Raw genomic sequence first — 22,865 nt, 5'->3', positions numbered from 1 at the left:
ACCTGCAGCAGCCAGGGCAGGTGCAGGGCCAGGGATCTAGCAGCCCTATCATGTCCTCTGGCCTGCTAGGCAGGGCGGCATCTCCCAGGATGTACTTTCAGAGCACTTTGCAACTCTTCCTCTGAGAATGTATAACCTGGCCTGTGAATAATTGTTCAGTTCATCCATCATCCTCTGGAATGCAGCACAAGGGTCAGCCACAGGCCTGACTTGTTTGCTGCTGTATTCCTTGTGCCTTAACTAGTGCTTTGCACTTGCAAATAGATCATGTTTATTGACTAAGCAGATGGATGAGCATGGATGGATAGGTGGAAGGATGGATGGATGGATGGACAGGTGGATAGATAGAGGTAGATGCATGAATGGGTGGTTAGGAGGGTAAATGAACAGACAGATGGGTGAATGAATATATGTGGATGGGGGTAGATCAATGAGTAAATGGGTGGATGGATGCATGGATGGATGGGTGGATGGATGGATAGATGGATGGACGGGTGGATAGATGGATGGATGGGTGGGTGGATAGATGGATGGATGGGTGGGTGGATGGATGGATGGATGGATGGGTGGGTGGATGGATGGATGGATGGATGGGTGGATGGATGGATGGATGGATGGGTGGGTGGATGGATGGATGGGTGGATGGGTGGATGGATGGATGGGTGGGTGGATGGATGGATGGGTGGATGGGTGGGTGGATGGATAGGTGGATGGATGGGTGGATGGATGGATGGATGAATGGGTGGATGGATGGATGGATGGGTGGATAGATGGGTGGATGGATGGGTGGGTGGATGGATGGATGGATGGATGAGTGGATAGATGGATGGGTGGATAGATGGATGGATGGGTGGATGGATGGATGGATGGGTGGATGGGTGGATGGATGGGTGGGTGGATGGACGCATGGATGGATAGGTGGATGGATAGGTGGATGGATGGGTGGGTGGATGGATGGGTGGATGGATAGGTGGATGGATGGGTGGATGGATTGATGGATGGGTGGATGGATAGGTGGGTGGATGGGTGGGTGGATGGATGGATGGATGGGTGGATGGATGGATGGATGGATGAACAAATAACAGCTGGATGGGCAGACATATATGGATGGTGATGGAGTGATGGATAAGTAAGTGGGAGGGTGTGTGGATGAATGGAGCCCACAGGTCTTGGAAGAATTTTGTTCTCTATCTTGGGAACTGAATGCCTCTAGGTGTTTGCAGCAGAGCTTTCTGTGAGGAGGCTGAACACCCAGGTGTCTTGGGAAGGAGTGGAGCTGCCAGAATAGGGAGGGAAGCATGCACTGGTGGGAGCAGAGAGCTCCGTCCAGGGCCGTGGGCAGCCTCCCGGGCCCCGTCTGCAGAGCTTACACAGAGCAGAGCTGCCTGTCTCAGTGGGGCCCCTTCACCCTGTAAACCGTGGTTGTATTTATGTGACACTTCAGGCCTGATGGAGACCAGATGTGCTACGCGGGAACGCTGAAATCCCAGCCTGGAATCCTTTGTGGCTGCTTGCGCTCAGCAGTCTCTCTTTAAATCTGGGGTCTGAGCTCTGATACACGTCCATGAGTTTCGTTCTGTGAAATGGAAAATCTGGAAACTTACATTTGATTTGCTGTGCTTATGGGAGAAACACATCCATGTGCAATTCCATTATCAGTCACGGCGTAGGAAAAGGAACGTGGGAGACAAGACTGCCAATCAGCCTACTTCCTCAGTTATCTCATTTTTCCTTTTTTTGTTTTTTAAGTTTATTTGAGAAGCAAAGAGACAGAGACGACAGAGACAGAGCTCCCACCAAATGCCTGCCATGGCCAGGACTACGCTGGGTGCAGGAGCAGGGAGCGCCACCCAGGTCTCCCACATGAGTTGCAGAAATCCAATTACCTGAGCCATCACCTGCAGCCCCCTGAGGATCTGCACTGGCAGGCACTGGAACGCAGGAGCTGCCGTGTGGGACACAGCCATCTCCGCCACGGGGCCAAGTGTCTGCCGCCACCCCAGCTTCCTTCAGCAGCCTCAAAGGCTGGTGATGTAGAGAGCTGAGCAGTGGACGGGCCACGTACAAACCACAGTCCTGGGAAGTCGCTTCTTCTCCGTCTCTGCCCTCAGACCGCTGGCTGGGACGTCCCTGTCCCACTAGAAGGGGACTCGACTCAGCATCAGTGGGCTAGGAGGCAGCGCAGAGCAGAGCCCTTGCTGACTTGGGGCATGTGGCAGTGGACAGAGTCCACTGTGGGTGGGCAGAGCCCAGCTGCAATCCCCCACTCCCAGCCACGGGCCCAGGCCACGGCAGCCACGCTTCCTCAGAAGCAGGAGGCCTGAGGCACAGTTCTCTGCAGCTGGCACACTGTCCACACCCACAAGGGATGAGGGGCGGCGTGACTTCTGTCACCAGGTGTGCAGCTCCGCCCCTTCCTGAGACGCGTGCTCCATCTGGAAAGTGGGGAGGAGAGGGCCCTCTCGTCTCTCCAGGTGGCACCTCGGAAACAAACACATGTCACAGCAGGCAGCGTAACCTTGTGCGTGCAGGCCAGCAGGGCCCGAAGTCTCTGGGCAGAGGGGCCCAGCCACCGTGCCTTGCAAGAGGGATCTGTAAAGGCCCAGGTTTCTTCTCATTCTTTCTAAAAAGGACATTTTTTTTAATTGTCTAAACTCAAACAAAAGGCCTTTGTTTCCTCATAGTTGAGAAAGTCTGCTTTCTTTCCATGCGCTAGCACTCTTTGTGATTTTGTGGGAAACTGCAAAAGCGGAAGTGTATGACTTCACCAGGCTGCGCACAAATTCAGACTTGGAAGTGACACAGCCTCGCATGGATGCGCCTCTTGTTTCTCCAAACCTAGCATCGAGATCTGCTACTTCAGAGTCATCCAAAGCTACTATTTTTGTTTTTCTCTGATGCTATAAACTAGCTGTGCCTATCAAACAGTATTTGGAGAATATGGATCCCATAGGAGGACAGGAATCACTCCTGATAACCCCATCTTTCCCTTGAAAGAAAGTATCGTCGTCGGAAGAACAATTCACAATCCATGTCACCTGTCATGTCCATGAGGTCAGCACTTTGAATGTCTGCTGGCCACCAGGATCGCGCGTGACTTTCATCGTGAAAGAAGAGACACGGGGCCGGCGCCGTTGTTCAACAGGCTAGTCCTCCGCCTAGCGGCGCCAGCACCCCGGGTTCTAGTCCCAGTCGGGGCGCCGGATTCTGTCCCAGTTGCCCCTCTTCCAGGCCAGCTCTCTGCTGTGGCCAGGGAGTGCAGTGGAGGATGGCCCAGGTGCTTGGGCCCTGCACCCCATGGGAGACCAGGATAAGTACCTGGCTCCTGCCATCGGATCAGCGCAGTGCGCCGGCCGCGGCGGCCATTGGAGGGTGAACCAACAGCAAAGGAAGACCTTTCTCTCTCTCTCTCTCACTGTCCACTCTGCCAGAAAGAAAGAGAGAGAGAGAGAGAGAGAGAGAGAGAGAGAGAGAGAGAGAGAAGAAAGAAAGAAAGAAAGAAAGAAAGAAAGAAAGAAAGAAAGAAAGGAGAGACACGGGGAGTTTTATTTATTTAGAGATTTATTTGTTTGTTTTGAAAGTCAGAATTACATGGGGAAGAGAGAGAGAGCGAGAGAGAGATCTTCCTTCTATTGGTTCACTCGCCAAATGACAGCAACGGCCAGCACTGGGCCAGGCTGATGCCAGGAGCCAGGAGCTTCATCAGGGTCTCCCACGTGGGTGCAGGGGCCCAAGCCCTTGTGCCATCTTCTGCTGCTTTCCCGGGCACATTGGCAGGGAGCTGGATCACAGGTATAGCTGGGACTTGAACCAGTGACCATATGGGATGCTGGCATCACAGGCAGGGGCTTTGTCTGCTGCGCCACAGTGCCAACCCCTGAACACTTTCTGACGAATTTGTTCCCCACAAAAATTGCTACTCTCATTCCGTGCTATCTCAGAAAACTGCCGGTTTGGCCATGGTTGAAGCTATTTTAGCAAAAGCTTCATTCCATCTCAATGCGAGGCATGAAGAGCTGCTGGGTACCCTTCTCCCTGCAGACTGCAATGCCAAGGCCTGGGACAGACCGCGCCACCAACATGGCACAGATGCTGAGGCTCGTGGGTGTGTGAGCAGCCGGGCCTGAGAGCTGGGGCCAGCATGGGGGACACTGGCCTGTCGCCGGCCACAGCTGGCTTCCAGGGCTGGGTGGGGACCCAGTGCACCCCGACTCATCCCTGCTCCAGACCCTGTGGAAGCCGGGACAAGCGTGGGCAGTGTGTCACCCAGAAGGTCCTCACTGATCACTGTGTTCAAAACGCAGACTCCACCCAGGGCCTCCGAGCCCCTTCCTCACAACACGCACTGCCCCAGCCGCACGCACTTCCCCTCCTCTGCTCGGGGTCACCTGCAGCTCTGGAATGGAAGCTCTAAGAAGCGCAGTGTTAAGGATCTGCTTAATTGACATTTTTATTCTCAAAATCTGGAATAAGACAGATGTCAAATAAATGTTTGAGGACTACACTAATAAATGAATGAAATATTTAATATTTGAAATTAATTTAATGTGTGTTTATTTTATTTGAAAGTGAGAGTTACAGCAAGAGGAAAGACAGAGAAGAGAGAGAGAGAGAGAGAGAGAGAAGTCTTCTACCCACTGGTTTACTCCCCAAATGCCTGCAACAGCCAAGGTTGTGCCAGACCAAAGCCAGGAGCCAGGAGCTTCTTCTGGGTCTCCCACGTGGGTGCAGGGGCCCAAGGACTTGGGTCATCCTCGGCTGCTTTCCCAGGCCATAGGAGAGAGCTGGATTAGAAGTGGAGCTGCCAAGACTCAAACCAGCATCCATACGGGATGATGGTGTTGCAGGCAGTGGCTTTACCTGCTACACCACAGCACTGGCCCCAGAATATTTTCTTCTTTTGGATATGAAGAATGAAGGCAACAAAAACTTCAGGGAAAAAAAACCAGCAGATGATCACAGTCCAGGTGGAAACTAATACCTGGGGATAACCAATGGGAACACATTTGCCTTTAGGGCAGGAGCATTTTGCTTCCAGTAGCACACAGAATCCTACAGAGAAAAATACATGATCTTGGCACACTATTCAGCTTAAATAGTGAAACAGTGATGTAAAAATTATGTCAAAGCTGCATTTTTTCAACTTTCAGTTTCAAATTATGGCCTGAACATAAGCTTGGCAAAACAGAATGCAAGTATTACCAACTTCAATCAATGCAATGTGAACGTGCACCTGGCAAAAGCTGGGACTAGAAGGGGCCCAGCATTGTGGTTTAGTGGGTAAAGACACCGCCTGAAGCACCAGCATCCCATCTGAGTACTGGCTCAAGTCCCAGCTGCTCCACTTCCCACCCAGTTCCCTGCTAAGAGACCTGGGAGAGCAGAGGAGGATGGCCCAAGTTCTTGGGCCCCTGCACCCAGGTAGGAGACCCAGATAAGATTCTGGCCCCTGGTTTTGACTTGGCCCAGTCCTGATCATTGTGGCTATTTGGGGAGTGAATCAGCAGATGGGGGAATCTCTCTGTCTCTCCCTCTCTCTCTCTGTAACTCTGCCTTTCAAATAAATAAAATCAACTTGAAAAAAAAAAAAACAGTTGGGAGTAGCTCTGATGTTTTCATTTAATTTTGAGTGGCGTCAACTTACTGCATAAACTCACTGGAATGTGAAATAGGGGTTTAAGTGCATCATTTAAACCAATAAAATAACAAAGACATAATAGAAACATAATCATCGTACTCAGGAAAGAAGACAGGAAGAGAGTGGACAGAAGTACAAGGGAGCAAATGCCCGTAATTCATGATGCAGAGGGAGTAAGGGAAGGCTAAGGCCGGAACATGGAATAAACAAGCAGGAGTGTAGCATTAAAACATGAGTGGCGGGCTGGCACCGCGGCTCACTAGGCTAATCCTCTGCCTGCAGTGCCGGCACCCCGGGTTCTAGTCCCAGTTGGGGCGCCGGATTCTGTCCCGGTTGCCCCTCTTCCAGTCCAGCTCTCTGCTGTGGCCCAGGAGTGCAGTGGAGGATGGCCCAAGTGCTTGGGCCCTGCACCCGCATGGGAGACCAGGAGGAAGCACCTGGCTCCTGGCTTCAGATCGGCGCAGCGCTGGCCATAGAGGCCATTTGGGGGGTGAACCAACAGAAGGAAGACCTTTCTCTCTCTCTCTCTCTCACTGTCTAACTCTTCCTGTCAAAAACAAAAACAAAAACAAACAAACAAACAAAACAAAGAAGGCTCTGGGTCCCACCAATTGTTGGAAACTATTTTTCTCTTTACTCAAGGAGAAGGCAGCTCTATTAGATTTGAAGAGGCACTGACCTTCAACAAGAGGGCAGATGGAGCATATTCGTGTTTCCTACCTCTGATATGACACAGACACCGTGAACTAAAATTCTAACATTTTAAAGAATGTATACCTAGGTGCCAGCACTGTGGCACAGCAGGTTAATGCCCTGGCCTAAAGTGCTGGCATCCCACATGGGCGCCGGTTCTAGACCTGGCTGCTCCACTTCCCATCCAGCTCTCTGCTGTGGCCAGGGAAAGCAGTAGAAGATGGCCCAAGTCCTTGGGCCCCTGCGCCCATGTGGGAGACCCAGAAGAGGCTCCTGAATCCTGGCTTCGGATTGGTGCAGCTCCAGCCGTTGCAGCCAACTGGGGAGTGAACGAGTGGATAGAAGACCTCTCTGTCTCTCTGTCTCTCTCTCTCTGTAACTCTGACTTTCAAATAAATAAATAAATCTTTAAAAAAAAAAGATGCATACTTAGACAAAAAGAAAAAAGGGGAATATTCTCAGAAGGCCCGGGATGCAGGAGTGGATTTTACTCGCTCATGAGACCGGGCATGGTACTAAGCACCTGTGTTGTGCTGGGACTGACATCTTGTGATCACACTTCCCGCAGAAAAACTTCAGCAGCTAAGGAGAGCAACAGGGAAGTATGCCATGAGCCCAGAGCGCTGGATAGAAGAAAAGCAGTAAGTAATACACTGAAAACCCAAATTGGAGCCAAGCGAAACTTTCTATGAGCCATGTCCTGTAGTGCAGGCATCCCAAGCAGAGAAATTAATACAGAAAACTGCCAATGGCCTGGAAGTACACCCATCACAGCTGCCTATGGGACAGCACCAGAACCCCAGACACGTGGAGTTTCTGGAGGGAAAAATAGAATGCTCCCTGCCAAGGAGGTACTCACAAATAAAAACCAAAATTAAAAAAAAAGTATAACCGATATGAAGACACAAACTCTAACTAGGGAGAAGCCATTGATGAGACATACAGCCCAGTGTTCCTGCGTCATAGTGCACTGCATTGGTAGACCTATGTGATATACTTCAGCACATTATAACAGGGATGGACTCTCACCATGCCCAGGACTTCCAAACACCTTATTCATCTCACTCCTCCACGGCAGGCTAATGTAGTAGGATGGGCTGGCTTTCGCCATGTAACAATCCACTTCAGGATATACACTTAAAATGATACACGTGTGATTTTCCACAGATCCACGGGGCAGCTGGGAAGCTCTGCTGGGGCAGATCGGCTCCACTTCCACACCCCTCAGGGCTGGCACTGGGTAACTTAGGATGTCCCCACTCAGGTCCAGTGGTTGGCTTGGAGTCTTTGAGTGTGATGAGACCCGAAATGCTGCCCTCTGATTTTGCTCTCTCTGCTGTCTCCCGCCTCCTTTCTGCTCCTGTGTGTGCTGAGCCAACAGGCTGTGCCTTTGGTTTCCTGTTGAGTTAGACATATGGGAAGCCCAGCAGGAAAGGAGAAGGAGGGTGGGCATTGCGGTATAGTGAGTTAAGCCACTGCTTGCCACCCCTACATCTGACATTGGAGTGTTAGTTCAAGTCCTGGTTCTCCGCTTCTGATCCAGCTTCCTGCCAATGCACCTGGGAAGACAGCAGGTGATGGTCAAAGTTGGTCCCTGCCAACCACATGGGAGACCCAGATGGAATTCTGGGCTTCTGGCTTCAGCCTGGCCCAGCCTTAGTTGTTGCAGGTATTTGGGAAGTGAACCAGCAGATGGAGTATCTCTCTCTCTCTCTCTCTCTCTCTCTCTCTCCCCCCCTCTGCCTTTCAAATAAATATAAATAAATAGATCTTTTTTAAAAAATATATAAAGAAATACAAGAGAGAGTGAGGGTAGAGAGTCCTCCCTGTGCTCACCTGTGGTGACTGGAGGTGGTTTCCCTACCTGTCTGCCTCCCTGGGGGCTCCAATTGCTGCTCCCCTTCCCATGGTCCTTGTCTGTTCATGTCCTCTAGCCTGGGCTTGTCCACCTGCAACATCACATCTTTCTCCAGTCCCTCCCCCAGCATGACCACCAACCGGCCTTTGCTCAGCTGCGTGACCTCACACAGTACTGGCCTCCCCTTCCCCAGTCTGAGTAGAGAAACCTTCCTCAGTGGGCCCTCTGCACAGCCCCACTATCTCCCAAAGGCTGATGGGCAGGGGTCCCCTTGCCTGCGAGCCCATCCCTGCCCCAGGGACGTGTGCCCTGTGGTTGGGCTTCCGAGGTCCCATCCCCCGTAGCTGGGTCACCCACCGCTGTCCTTGCATCTTCGTCCGCTGTCCTGACTCACCATGCGCGCAGGTGGCTGCTGCCTGCCTCCCCTCTTAGACGCTCACAAGCTCCCCTTCACTTACTGCACCCCGCAGGAGACTCAACTCCTATTGGCACCCAGGCCCCAGGCATCCCCAGGGCCACCCTTCTCCCACCACTGCCAACGTACTGCAGGCGCTGTAAGCACCCCTTCCCTCTGTCCTGCGAGGGAGATGGGTCCTGAGAAAGCCCCCACGATCCCAATAGTGCAGGGAAAGTTCTCAAGATGCGAGTGTTCCAGAGACGCGTCCCGCGAGGCACAACGAGGCATTTGTGAGACACACGGTATTTGTCCACTTTCGAAAATGCTTGGTTTCCCGTGAGTTGTTTTAGTTTCCCAGCTGAGTTTGCCTTTGTCATCTGCTGTCCTGGACCGCTCTTCTCAGCACCTCACATTTCTGCCAACCACCTTCTGTCTGCAGAAGTGATGTGTTTCAGAGACGCAACGTCGCCCCTACGTCATGCGTAGAAAAATCACAGACGTGAATGTGGAGCCTGGAGCTGGGGAGGGAATGGAACAGGGACGGGGCCTGGGGCAACTAGGCCAGGTGTGGCCAAGACCACGGTCTGAGTGACGTAAGCGTGCTGAAAACTGTTGGCCGTGTGACAACACGAGCTTGTATCTACCAAAGGCTTTGCCGCGTGGAAAGGACATGTCCTTGGGGCACCCATCATTGCCCTGGGAGCCTTGGTCCTTCATCTCTGAAGAGGGGGCAGTGACCTTAACTGCCAACCCCGGTGAATGTGGGGGTAGGTGAAGTGAGGGCGTGGTGCAGCTGTGCACTCTGCATGAAGTGTGGTGAGTGTGCACAAATTTTTCTTTTTGACTGACACACAGTAACTGTTCACATTCATGGGGTCCAATGGGATGTTTAGATTCGTGTACAGGTTATGTAGGGATCGAATCAGGATACGAAGTTACAACCAGATGGGAGGACTGAGTTCCAGTGTCCTGGTGCCCGGAACGGTGACTCTGCTTAACAATAATGCACTGTGGGTTTCAAAACTATTAAAAGAGAGAATTTTTAATGTTCTGATCATAAAAAAATGACAAAGGTTTAAGGTGATGGATGTACATTTTAAACACGATTTTTAGCAGATTTCCAAGCACAGCAGCAGTGGGAGGGAGGGGCTGTGCTTCGGAGGAGGCCTTGACGCTGTCCCCAGACAGAGTGCTGAGAGACCCCATGGAATTCCCCCAAGATCAGGTTGGGTGAGTGACTCTGTGACCCGACAATGGTGCCTGGCTGCTCCCTAACATGATCCGCTTCTTTTAAAAACTTATAAAAACAGGGCCAGCACTGTGGCATAGCGGGTAAGAGGCCCCAGCGTCCCATGTGGGTGCCAGTTCGAGTCCTGGTTGCTCCTCTTCCCTTCCAGCTCTCTGCTATGGCCTGGGAAAGCGGTAGAGGATGGTCCAAGTCCTTGGGCCCCTGCACCTGCATGGGAGACCCGGAAGAAGCCCCTGGCCCCTGGCTTCAGATCAGCAAAGCTCTGGCCATTGCAGCCATTTGGGGAGTTGAACCAGTGGATGAAAGACCTTTCTCTCTCTCTGCCTCTGCCTCTCTGTAACTCTGACTTTAAAACAAATAAATAAATCTTTATTTTAAAAAAACTGTAAAAATGCATTCAAATAGAAACTAAACTGCCTTCCTCAGCACCAACAGACAGGAAGTCCGACTTCTCCTGGCAGACGGATCACTTTGGTTCCAGCGAGGCCCCTTGGTTCTTGGGAACCAGCAAGATCGCTTTTGTTCCTGTGTTTTTTTTTTTTTCCCTCCCATTTACGGCTCAGGATTGCAAAATGACAGACAACTGACAGAAATCATTTCACTCTTAGGGAATATGCAAGAAACGTGAATGGTAAAAAAAAAAAAAAAAAAAAAAAAAAAAAAAAAAAAAACAAACAAAAAAAACCAAACACGTGAATGGTGCCTATACTCAAGATGGAGTCACTGGCGTCAACCCTAACAAAAATAAACACATCAGAAAGCCAGGAGGTTACGGAGAAAGAGTTCTCCCACATGACTGCTTGCTGGTCACCCTCACAAGGGACAGCGGGAACCACATCATTACACAGAGACCACCACAACCTTAGGCAGAAAGTACTGCACAGGGACATCTGCCCAGCACAAGGACATCGGACTCACTCCGCTATGGTTATCCATCCTGGTGGCCAAAGAGCGCTCTTTCAAAACATCTGATGTCATCCTCACTTCTGCCTTCAACTTCTTTGAATATACCCAGTCTGCTATATATGCATATTCCCATTGCAATGCTCTGCTATTCCCAAATAAATATCAGCATGCTTTGGAGAGCTTCTCTCCAATGATTTTCTTGATGTACAGAAACACAGAGGGAAACATTCCACAGTGTGAACATATGCCAAAATTGTATCCCAACTAGACACAGGTATCATCTGTCAATTACAAGTTGACTTTAAAATCACAAAACTAAGACATCTGGAATGGTGAGGAGGGGGAATAGGTGGGACTTGTGGATAGGTGGCCCCCTACACGAGAACCCTAAGTCTGAAGGCAAGGGAGCGTGCAGAGGGAAATACTGGGAAGTCCCGGTGCTCCTGGCCTCGCAGGATAAAAGTGATTCATGCAAAAAGACAGACTACATGTTCCCACTTGAATGTGGAGGCTAAGAAGCTGATCTCACAGAAGCAGAGTGCGGTAGTGGGTATCAGAGGCCGGGAAGAGGGTGGGGCAGGGACGGGTGGAGGGGGACGTAGCGGGGACACGCACGCAGTTGGATGAGAATGACTTCTCGGGATCTACAGCACGGTGGCATAACTGTGGTTGACCACAGCTAACTGATCAATTCAGAATTGCTAACATAGAGGCTTTTGAATGTCTCCAGCACAAAGAAGAGAGAAACGTCTGGAGTGGTGGATATGCCAGTTACCCTGCTCTGATCATTACACATTGCAGACATTATTGAAATGTAACACTGTGCCTTATAATTTATTTATTTTTTTAATTTTTTTTTTTGACAGGCAGAGTGGACAGTGAGAGAGAGAGAGACAGAGAGAAAGGTCTTCCTTTGCCGTTGGTTCACCCTCCAATGGCCGCTGCGGCCGGCGCGCTGCGGCCGGCGCACCGCGCTGATCCGATGGCAGGAGCCAGGAGCCAGGTGCTTTTCCTGGTCTCCCATGGGGTGCAGGGCCCAAGTACCCGGGCCATCCTCCACTGCACTCCCTGGCCACAGCAGAGGGCTGGCCTGGAAGAGGGGCAACCGGGACAGAATCCGGAGCCCCTACCGGGACTAGAACCCGGTGTGCCGGCGCCGCTAGGCGGAGGATTAGCCTAGTGAGCCGCGGCGCCGGCCCACTGTGCCTTATAATTAAGTACGACTACTGTGTGTAATTAAAAAGAGAAAAAATATTTTAAAAAATATCCAGAAGAACTAAAAAAAAAATAAAACTGTTTTCTGGACTCCTTGGACCACTTGCTGTTATCAGAGACCTGGATCTTTGAGACATTCTTTCCTTTAAAAAAAAATGCACAGGCTATTACTTGCATACCTGACCGCACAATTTCCATTTCTTCCCACGGCACATTGAAGTCATTTTAATGGTAATTGGTTTACTAAGCTGGGGAAGTCACAGCCATTGGGTCACAGGAACCTGGAGTTAACAATGGGCACATACGTTTGTCCAACTTTCCACCAAGGGCAACGTACTTCCCCAGGAGCCCCCAGGGGATGGCCATTCATTCTGTGGGGTCGCCTGGTAACCAGCCCCCCCCCACAGGGGAGCAAACCAGGCCCATCTGGGGGAAGTTCTTCAAGTTGAGTCCAAATCAGCCCCATCTTTATGTCACTCCTTTGGTTGAAAAATCCCTTGTTATTAGGGCTTACTTAGAGCACAAATAAATAAGAAGAGAATCTCTTTGTATTATCAAGTTCATGAAATCCCAAATACATGCTAAAAAAGATCTCACAAACTCCCCATTTCTACTCTTTCTCTTGAAATGTCATATTGGCTACAGTAGTTAACCGAGGTGGTTTCTGGGAACCGAATCCTGCCCCGAGCACTGGACTGAGCATATCTTCCAAGCAGGTACCTGCCGGGTCATGTCTGCGTCCATCAGCCACAGCAGCAGGCACAGAGCTACGGGCAGGGCTCCAAGGCAGGCTCCCGCCCCAACCTGCCTGCTTCCTCATCGGGGAACAGGAAGAATGAATGCAGGGTGGCAGCCTACACAGCAGCCAGACTCTAAAGAACACCGACTTGGCAGTAAGCAGGGAACAGTGTGGAATGTGCATGTCATAGAGACCACGAGTCTGTTTAGAGAGGTGGGACTGAGCGGGAGTGTCCAAGGTCAAGTGAAGCAGATCACAGAAACGGTAATCCTTAACCCCAAGGATCAATAGCAGTCATCCTGGGCAATGGGACTCGGGGTGGCGCCTGTCCAAGGTTGAATAAGCAGATGCTGGGCCAGTGATTTGCAGAAGTGTTTTCTGTGCAAGGCTGCGATGGCTTTTGTGCAAAGCTGTGTTTCTGGCAGAGTCTTTGGGATGATTCTTGTTATCAGACATATGGGCATAGGCCGGCGCCATGGCTCACTAGGCTAATCCCCCACCTGAGGCACCAACACTCCAGGTTCTAGTCCCGGTCGGGGCGCTGGATTCTGTCCCGGTTGCCCCTCTTCCAGGCCAGCTCTCTGCTGTGGCCCGGGAGGGCAGTGGAGGATGGCCCAAGTGCTTGGGCCCTGCACCTGCATGGGAGACCAGGAGGAAGCACCTGGCTCCTGGCTTCGGATCGGCACAGCGCACTGGCCGTGGCGGCCATTTGGGGGGGTGAACCAACAGAAGAAATACCTTTCTCTCTCTCTCACTGTCTAACTCTGCCTGTAAAATAAATAAATAAATAAATAAAAATTTAAAAAGACATATGGGCATGAGATTCCTCTCCTTCATGACCCCCACCCCCAACTTTTCTTCCTTTTCTTTTATTGCTGGGGCTTGACACAAGCAACTCCATTTTGTCTCTGACAACTTTCCAATTAGGGTGTCTTGAGGTGAATGAATCAATGCACAGAAGGTTTTCTGAGCAGCTCCTGCAGCATAGCGATAGTGCCGGCCATTCTCACTGTTTTTTTACTTATTTCTGTCCAGTTACAGCCAACTCTAAATTATTCAGGGACCGATTCCTGGATTGTACATTAGTCTGGCAACATTTCCAACATTCTCTTTCAGGCTTTTTGGAGAAGTTTGTTGCTTTTTGAATGTGTCATCTGAGACAGAGAAAAAACAAAATGCAATGGACTCTGCTTTCTTACAGAAATAAGAAAGAAGAAAGACAAGTGAAGCAGGAATGAAGCTGGAAACAAGACCACAGTGGTGGCCGGTGGCCGGTGGCCGGGTCATCCTGCAGGCCAGGTTGCAGGGTCAGGACTTCACTGAGGAGTGCTATGGAGCTAGGAAGGATGCTCAGCTCTGTGTAATTCGGTGGTGTGGTAGGCACCTTTACAAGGGCACTCTGCAATCCTTGCATACGGGATCCATGAATGTATGCGATTCTGTTTCCTTGAGTACAGACTAGACCTTGTCACTTGCATCTAATGGATACAATTTTGCCAATGAGATGGGATGATTCTTCCAAGAGTAAGTTACAAAAAGGCTGCGGCTTCCATCTTGGATTCCCCCTCTTACTCTCCCTCATGTACTCTAAGGGAAGCCAGCTGCCCTGGTGTATGTCACCCCATGGGGAGACCCATATATCAAGGCATTGATGTCTCCAGCCAACAGCCAGCCAGGACCTGACGTCTGCCAGTGGCAGTGACCGTGAGCTTGGAAGTTGTCCTCCCTGGGTGAGCCTTCAGATGAGTGCAGCCCCCGCCAACATCACCACTGCATTCCTGGGCGAGATCCTGACTTAGAGGCACCTAGCCAAGGCTGATCCGTAGTCCTGACCCATAGAAGTGGTAAGATACAGTCTTGCTTTTTTGAATCACTAAGTTTGGGGCTAATTTACTATGTGGCACTAGTTACGAATCCAGATGATTTCTCTGGCTAATGCAGACTAAACACTGGAGAGTGGAGATGAGACTGAAGCAAGAGGAATAGGCCTGGGAAAGCAGTAGAAGAAGGCCCAAGTGCTTGGGCCCCTGCACCTGCGTGGGAGACCAGGAGGAAGCTCCTGGCCCCTGGCTTCAGATGGGCGCAGCTCTGGCCATTGCGGCCAACTGGGGAGTGAACCAGTGGATGGAGGACCTCTCTCTCTCTGCTTCTCCTCTCTCTATGTAACTCTGCCTTTCAAATAAATAAATAAATCTTTTTTTTAAAAAAATAGGAATACAGGACAGACCCAGCACAATACTGATTCAGGTGATGGGTGGACAGAGAATGCCAAACTCAGAGTAAAATGTAAATATCCCTCAACCTCAGAGCGGGACCAGGCCAAAATAAGCCTCTTTTCTTTCTAACTTGCCCAGGCGTGGTATTGTGTTATTGGCAACAGGATGGACTAAGTCATTTACTGAAGCTATTAAGTGGGCACTGCAAGAAGAAAATTCCTTAGTAATCTGATTGACACAGTTTACAAAATAAACAGTCTCTAAGGAGCAATCCAGTTGTTCCTTGTCCTAAGACCAGAGAGAAAATTTTCCACGGATCTTCAAAGGAAGGTACTTTCCTCCATCAGAGGAAATATGTCCACAAGTGAAACCAGCTTTTCCTCTCCCATCCCCCAGGATTGCCAACGACATTAGTCTAAAATAAAGTTGGGTAGACTCCCTGGTTCCTACTAGGGTGCACTCAGGGCACAGGGTTGATTTAATCCGAGCACATATGCTGGTTTTCTGGGGGAATGGTTGGACCCCATGCCCATTCTCTACTTAGCTCTTGCCAAGTTCTGAGCAGCACGAATTTCAAGGTCATACACCCTGGCTGGAGCTGGAAAACACCGCTGGTCTGTGAACGTGGAAGTGCCAATCTGGGAAGACAGAATGATCACCGTTGTTCCATGAGGGGTGATGTGGGAATAGAAAGAACGTTCTGAAGATAGTATACACGTAATTTTGGAATTGTTCTCACTCTCAGAGTTCTAGATCATAGAGATGAGCCTGAGGTTAGCCTCAAAAACTTTAAAACAAGTGTAACAAAAATAAAGAACGCAACTGTTGATGCCAGAACTGCTCTCTTTCCAGAAGGATCCAAGCCCAGAGGTGGGTGAGTCCTGTCAGGCAGCCTCACCGTCAGTGGAGTGCAAGGCGTTCCATTCTCATTTGGAAAGCTTCACATTAAAAGCTGTATTCTAGAGGATTTTGTGATTTGAAGAGACTAACAGAGAAGAGGGACATTAAAGGAGATTCATGTTTCTGGGGAGGAAGTTGGTAGAGTTATCCATGGATATCTCTGCTCACTTCTGGTTCTAACAATCCAGCTTGTAGCAGCCTGATCTTGCTGACGTGTTGTTGCAGCATCTGTCTGAACGTGTTAGAGACAGGGAGCCAGAACTTGGCCAAGATCCTCCAGAGAAAGGAAGTCATGAGAGGAGATGAGCCCTTAGCACAGCTTTGCCCCTCCAGGGTCTTGGAGCTTCATAAAAAGCATGCAGTAAGGAGACTGAGCATCCAGCAGTCACGTGGGGTCACACAGGTAAAAATGGGTGTCAGGACAACCAAAGGCCTGGCGTTAAGGGGCCACTCTCTTGGAGAACAGCAAAGATCAGAGCAGTGAGCCTAACACTCAGAGCCCAGATGCCCCTTGAGACATTTTCAGATTTTAAGCAGTTGTGCAATGTAGTGAATCGGGCGCCTTCCAAAATTCATGTATTGAAGCCCTAACCCTTTATGTGTCCTCATTTAGAGAAGAGGCTTCTAGGAGTTATAATTAGGCTTGATGAGGTCAGGAGGGCTGACCTCGTGGTGGGATTAATGCTACCACGTGGTAGCTGGCCCCCATCTCTGTCCACAAAGCGAGGACTAAGCCAGAGGCAGCCAGGCCTACAAGCCTCACCAGAACCAATCATACTGGCACCTCCACCCCTGACTTCTAATCTCTGTAGGGAAGAGGATGTCTGCTCTTACAGCTGCCCAGTCTGTGGTACATTGATACAATGGCCCACACTGAGCAAGACGGTTGGCAACATAAGGTGAATCTTCAGCGGTCTCACAATGTTGAGAAATTTGAGCTCAGCATGTGTTCTGGTAAACTCGCTGGGCTGTCAGACACACACCCTGGAGGACTAACGTTTGCCATGCCTCTACCAAGCACCGAAGGTCATAGCAGTCTCAATCAGCTCAATTCTGGGCCAGCGCTGTGGCGTGGTGGGTTAATCCCATGCCTGTGGCATCGGCATCCTGTATGAGCACCGGTTCAATTCCTGGCTGCTCTTCTTCTGTTCCAGCTCTCTGCTATGGCCTGGGAAAGCAGTGGAAGATGGCCCAAGTCCTTGGGTCCTTGCACCCATGTGGGAGACCCGGAAGAAGCACCTGGCTCCTGGCTTTGGATCAGCCCAGCTCCAGCCATTGTGACCATTTGGGGAGTGAACCAGCGGATGGACGATCTCGCTCTGTCTCTCCCTTTCACTGACTGTAACTCTGCCTCTCAAACAAATAAATAAATCTTACAATCTTAAAAAAGTCAGCTCAATTCTTGATGGAACTGATACAGTCGGCCCCTCTCTGTCAGCTTGCCAAAAGGTAACTAGAGTAGAACTCTCCTGGAGGAAGACACTGTCACGTAGAGGGGAGCAGTTCAGTAGAGTTATATAATTACATAGTCATGTGCATTTATGGATGTATTTAAGCATGTAATTTTCAATTTTCTGGCACCCACATTAAAAAGGTAAAATGAAAGAGGTGAAAATAATGTTAATAATATACGTTATTTAACCAATATATTTAAAATATTATTTCAATATATAATAAAAATGGAAAAAGTTATTAGTAAGTTGGTTTACACTATTTTTATTGTATCAAGTCTTTGAAATCCAATGAGTCTTTGACACAAAATTAACCGTATTTCTAGTGTTCAATAGCCACCTGGTGACAACCTTATAAGACAGCAGATAGAACTTCTATAATTTCTTTATACACAATGTCTATCTTTACACCATGAAAAATGCCCAGGCCTACAGAAGATAGGGATAAAAATGTGATGGAAAGAGATAATAGAATGGGGCCGGTGCTGTGGCATAACAGGTAAAGCCACTGCCTGCAGTGCCGGCATTCCATATGGGCGCCAGTTCTAGTCCCATCTACTCCACTTCCAATCCTGCTCTCTGCTGTGGACTGTAAAAGCAGAAGATGCCGCAAGTCCTTGGGCCCCTGCACCCATGTGGGAAGACCTAGGGGGCTCCTGATTCCTGGCCTCGGATCGGGGCAGCCCCGGCCATTAAGGCCATCTAGAGAGTGAACCATTGGATGGAAGACTCTCTCTCTCTCTCTGCCTCTCCTTCTCTCTGTGTGTAACTCTGAGTTTCAAATAAATGAATAAATATTAACACACACACACACACACACACCTAGTTGACATGTCAGCAGAAACCGTGAAAGTAAGGGAGAAGGGAACAGCATCCTTGTGGCGCTGAGCAGAAATGTCTGTGTGGATACAGGAAGAAGGAGAGGGAGCCGAGGCTGTTCACTTCACTTCTACAAACAAAATAATAAACTCTTGACCATCCCTTGGTGACTTATTTTATTGTAATTAGAGTTTTCACCACTCTGTTTTTATGTGTTTGAATCTCTATTGCCCACACATTTTTCTCTCCTTATGTAACCGAAGCAAAACATTATATGCATTCTGGTTCCAAGAAAGTAAGTTAACACGCTAGTGGTGAAATCATGATTTCCAGTTTTGAAAACTGTATTTTATCAATGGGAGTTTCCTCCCATCGAGTGCTTACAAATTAATGAGATCATTTCCAACGTTAGCTCCACACTCTAGTGACTGGGTGAGTTACAGTTTCTCTCCTTATGCTACACTAAAATATTTCATTCACAGGGCTAGTGAAGTCATTAAGAGCCCCGGGCTGGTTGTTCAGGCTGAGTAGTGTGGGGAGCAATTCGGACTGGACTAAGTTACTGGAATTAAGACTTATTCTATGCATCTGCTCTCCCACAATATGGCGCTGGGAGAGAAGAAAACAGCTTTTACACAGCTGCCTCCAGTTCAACCAATAAACTGTAGGACTTGCTCCTGATTGGAGAGCAGCGTACTCGGCGTGTGGGCAGCCGAGTTAGGATTGGCGGAGGAGGACTATAAAGGAGGAGAGAGACAGCATGCACCGGGGAACATCTAAGGGGAACATCTGAAGGAACACCTGTGCAGCCCCCGAGAGAGCTGGCCGGCGGTGTGCCGCTCCCCTGCGGAAGTGGGGAATGTGGCCAGGGGGAACTGCCCTTCCACGGAGGTGGAAGGGACAGTAGCCAACCCGGGAAGAACCAGCAGCAAACCCGGGGAGGGCCGAGCAGACGAAAGAACAGCGCAGGGTCCTGTGTCGTTCCTCCACGAAGATGGGGAGCGACAAGTAGGAATCCTGCCTGCACTTCCAGTTCACTGTGTGATCATAGCAACTTATTTGACGTCTCCAAACCCTGGCTTCATGGATGACAAGAATATCCACAAGCTAGGAGTTGGTGAGACTGCACGAGATAATTCCTGTAAAGTTCTTAGCACACTGTAGATTCTGTTTGCTCAGAGAGGCCTAGAACCACGTGCTCCCATGAACTTGGCAATTCCAGCAGAAAAGCCAAGTTCCTCCTGCAGAGGTTCACCCTCAGCAACCGGTTGAGGACAACAATGGCCAAGCATCCCATCCCTACAATGGAACAGGATCCTCCGCGTGTCCCAGCTAAAACAGAGGGTCTGTAAAACAAAAGCGAGGGGGTGTCCAGGCAATCCCACCTCCCAAAGGTTCTGAGTAGACCCGCAGCGTCCTGCTTCCTGCACCCCTCACACTTCTAAGCCAGACCTCTTCCTTCTCTGTGAGTGACTCGGTGGAGTTGTATGAATGTAATGCTTAGTTTGTGTTGGGTTTCTACTCATTGTATTTTTCATTCCGTCCATTGCCTCTGTCCTTTCAGCTCCATCTCTCTCCCTAAACCAAGAGACATTGAGGAAAACTGCAAGTGGGACCGGAAATGGGGAATTCCTAAACAATCCTTTCAACCATGACTCCAAGATGGGGCTAGAGGAGGTCTCTAAAGTTCACTTTAAGGCCATTGGGATTGTAACAGAATCAAGAGAAACATGATGTTATTTTATGTTTTTTTTTAGCAAATTTTTTTAAAGGTTTATTTATTTACTTGAGAGGCAGAGCTACAGAGAGAGAGAGAGACAGAGAGATCTTCCATCTGCTGGTCCACTCCTCAAATGGCCGTGACTGCCAGAGCTGAGCCCATCTGAAGCCAGGAGCCAGGAGCTTCTTCCAGGTCTCTCATGCAGGAACAGGAGCCCAAGCACTTGGGCCATCTTCTACTGCTCTTCCAGGCAAGCTGGATCAGAAGAGGAGCAGCAGGGACTTAAACCTGTGGGCCATGGGATGCCGGCACCACAGGCCGATGCTTAACGTACTACACGACAGCGCTGGCCCCTGTGATATTTTTTTTTCAAAGTTTTTCAGAGCCAGTGCTGTGGCACAGCGGGTTAAAGCCCCAGCCTGCAGTGCTGGCATTCCATATGGGCACTCCATATGGGCACAGGTTCTAGTCTCAGCTGTTCCACTTCCAATTCAGCTCCCTGCTAATGAGTTGGGAAAGCAGTAGAAGATGGCCCAGGTCCTTGGGCCCCTGCACCCACATAGGAGACCCGGAAGAAGCTTCTGGCTCCTGGCTTTGGATTGGCTCAGCTCCAGCCATTGCAGTCATCTGGGGAGTGAACCAGCGGCTAGAAGATCTCTCTCTCCCTCTCTCTCTCTCTGTCTTTCTCTTTCTCTCTCTCTCTCTCTCCCTGCCTCTGCCTCTCTGTAATTCTGCCTTTCAAATAAATAAATCTTTAAAAAATTAAAATGTAAGTTTATTCCAGCCCAGAAAATTTGAAACCCATGCATAGCTTTTTTGTAATGTGCATTTTTCATGAAATTTTTGAAGCCTCTTGTGTGTTTGGACTTCAAAGTTTTTTGCACCACAGTTTTTAACTTCGTTTTCCAGGAATATTTTGAAGGACACTCGTATGTATCCTAAAAGTATACCCTTTAATATTTTCTCAATAAAACTGCCATGGAAATCCATAAAATAGTAACCCACCAGGTTACCACAAACTCATGCTCCAGGGCCGGAGAGCTGAGGGGGGTGGGCTCTTCCACAGCTCTGCAGCCTCCACAGCTGGGTCTCCCCACAGAATCTAAAGTAGCAATCTCATCCTGAGGTGTAGGGACATAGGGATGTGTTGTCCCAAGGCAAGGCTGCCAAGTCATAGGGGCCCGGGGTGAACACAGGGACCAGCATGGGCGAGGGCCCCCAGCATGGGAGCAGGACATGTTTCAGAGCCTAATGCAAGAGGAGTCCCTGTCGGGGGGGGACTGAGCTGGGAGTGAAGACCCTGAGTGTCTCAAGCTGCTGCCTCCAGCAGCGGTTTGCACTTTGTTCTCGCAAAAAGTCCCGGTCATAACCTGCGGGCCAAATCCACTTCATGGAGTTCTTTGCAGAGTCAAGTCCAAAACACAGCTGCCCATCCAGGCTTCAGTCGTGGGAATTTTCAGTTCCAGGTCTCCAGGCATGATTCAGCTAAAATTCCCAGAAGTGCTAAGGGTACTTCCCAGGCGATCTGAACCCTGTGCCCAGCCCCAGCGGCCACCCTTGCTCTCCGTTTCTCCACATTTAAGTTCCCCATCTTCTGTGGGACTGACTTCTTGGCTCCGCACCACCAGATTGCCTCTGCTGAGACACTGTAACCTCTTAAGTCCTACACCAGCCCTGGGATCGTGACAAATACTTGCAATTGCAAGGATTGGCACCCGTGGTCTTGCTTTCCACCTTGCTTGCCCACAGCCCTTCCTCTCCCATTGAGAGTTGTTTTCTCTAAAGAGATTTTTAAGGCACCTGTGGTTCTTATTCTGTTTCTCCAACGCTATTTCTGCACTTTTGTAGGGGATTGTCCTGATAAGCGGCATTTGCACTGTTCCAGTTTGGTCTTGCTGCCTCTAGTAGTAGAAATCAAATCAATCTTTCAAAATCTCACTGTTGTTGTTGTTGTTTGAGAAACCACAGTATCCAGACATGGAAATAGGCCCCTTTGGGATAATATGAGGACGTAAGAGACGGCATGTTGTCTCCGCCTTTGAGGCAATGGCGAAAGACCTAAAAGGACCCTGTTGATAAATACGGCTGGGTCTCAGCTCAACATTAAATCACCCCTTCAGTTCCCAGTACCCTTGAATAACATGTGTAGAACACTTTTCTGCAACCCCTGTTTGCTAAAAGAAAAAATCCACTGTTTCCACAGTAACTTTAAACCATTGTCTCACAGCCTGGAGTCTCAAGCAAACACTTTGGGATGAATAAATAGGGGGGTGGATAAATAGATGGATGGATGAGTGGTTCTCCCTGCCTTGTGATGAGATGGCAGGAAGCAGGCCTGGTGCTGTGGCACAATGGGTAAAGCAGCTGCCTGCAGTGCCGGCATCCCGTATGGGTGCTGGTTCAAGCCCCGGCTGCTCCTCTTCCGATTCAGCTCTCTGCTATGGCCTGGGAAAGCAGTAGAAGATGGCCCAAGTGCTTGGGCCCCTGCACCCGCGTGGGAGACCTGGAGGAAGCTCCTGGCTCCTGGCTTCAGATGGGCACAGCTCTGGCCACTGCGGCCATTTGGGGGGTGAACCAGCAAATCAAAGTCCTCTCTCTCTCTCTCTGTCTCTGCCTCTGCCTTTCTGTAACTCTGCCTTTCAAATAAATAAATCTTAAAATAAACTTTAAAAAAGATGGCAGGGGCCGGCGCCGCGGCTCACTAGGCTAATCCTCCGCCTTGCGGCGCCGGCACACTGGGTTCTAGTCCCGGTCGGGGCACCGGATTCTGTCCCGGTTGCCCCTCTTCCAGGCCAGCTCTCTGCTGTGGCCAGGGAGTGCAGTGGAGGATGGCCCAAGTGCTTGGGCCCTGCACCCCATGGGAGACCAGGAGAAGCACCTGGCTCCTGCCATCGGATCAGCGCGGTACGCCGGCCACAGTGTGCCAGCCGCGGCGGCCATTGGAGGGTGAACCAACGGCAAAGGAAGACCTTTCTCTCTGTCTCTCTCTCTCACTGTCCACTCTGCCTGTCGAAAAGAAAAGAAAAGAAAAGAAAAGAAAAGAAAAGAAAAGAAAAGAAAAGAA

Source organism: Oryctolagus cuniculus, chromosome 1 (assembly GCF_051225735.1).
Source record: "Oryctolagus cuniculus isolate XC-2025 breed Fujian yellow rabbit chromosome 1, ASM5122573v1, whole genome shotgun sequence".
Lineage (NCBI taxonomy): Eukaryota > Metazoa > Chordata > Mammalia > Lagomorpha > Leporidae > Oryctolagus > Oryctolagus cuniculus.
This window is presented reverse-complemented; position numbering follows the sequence as displayed.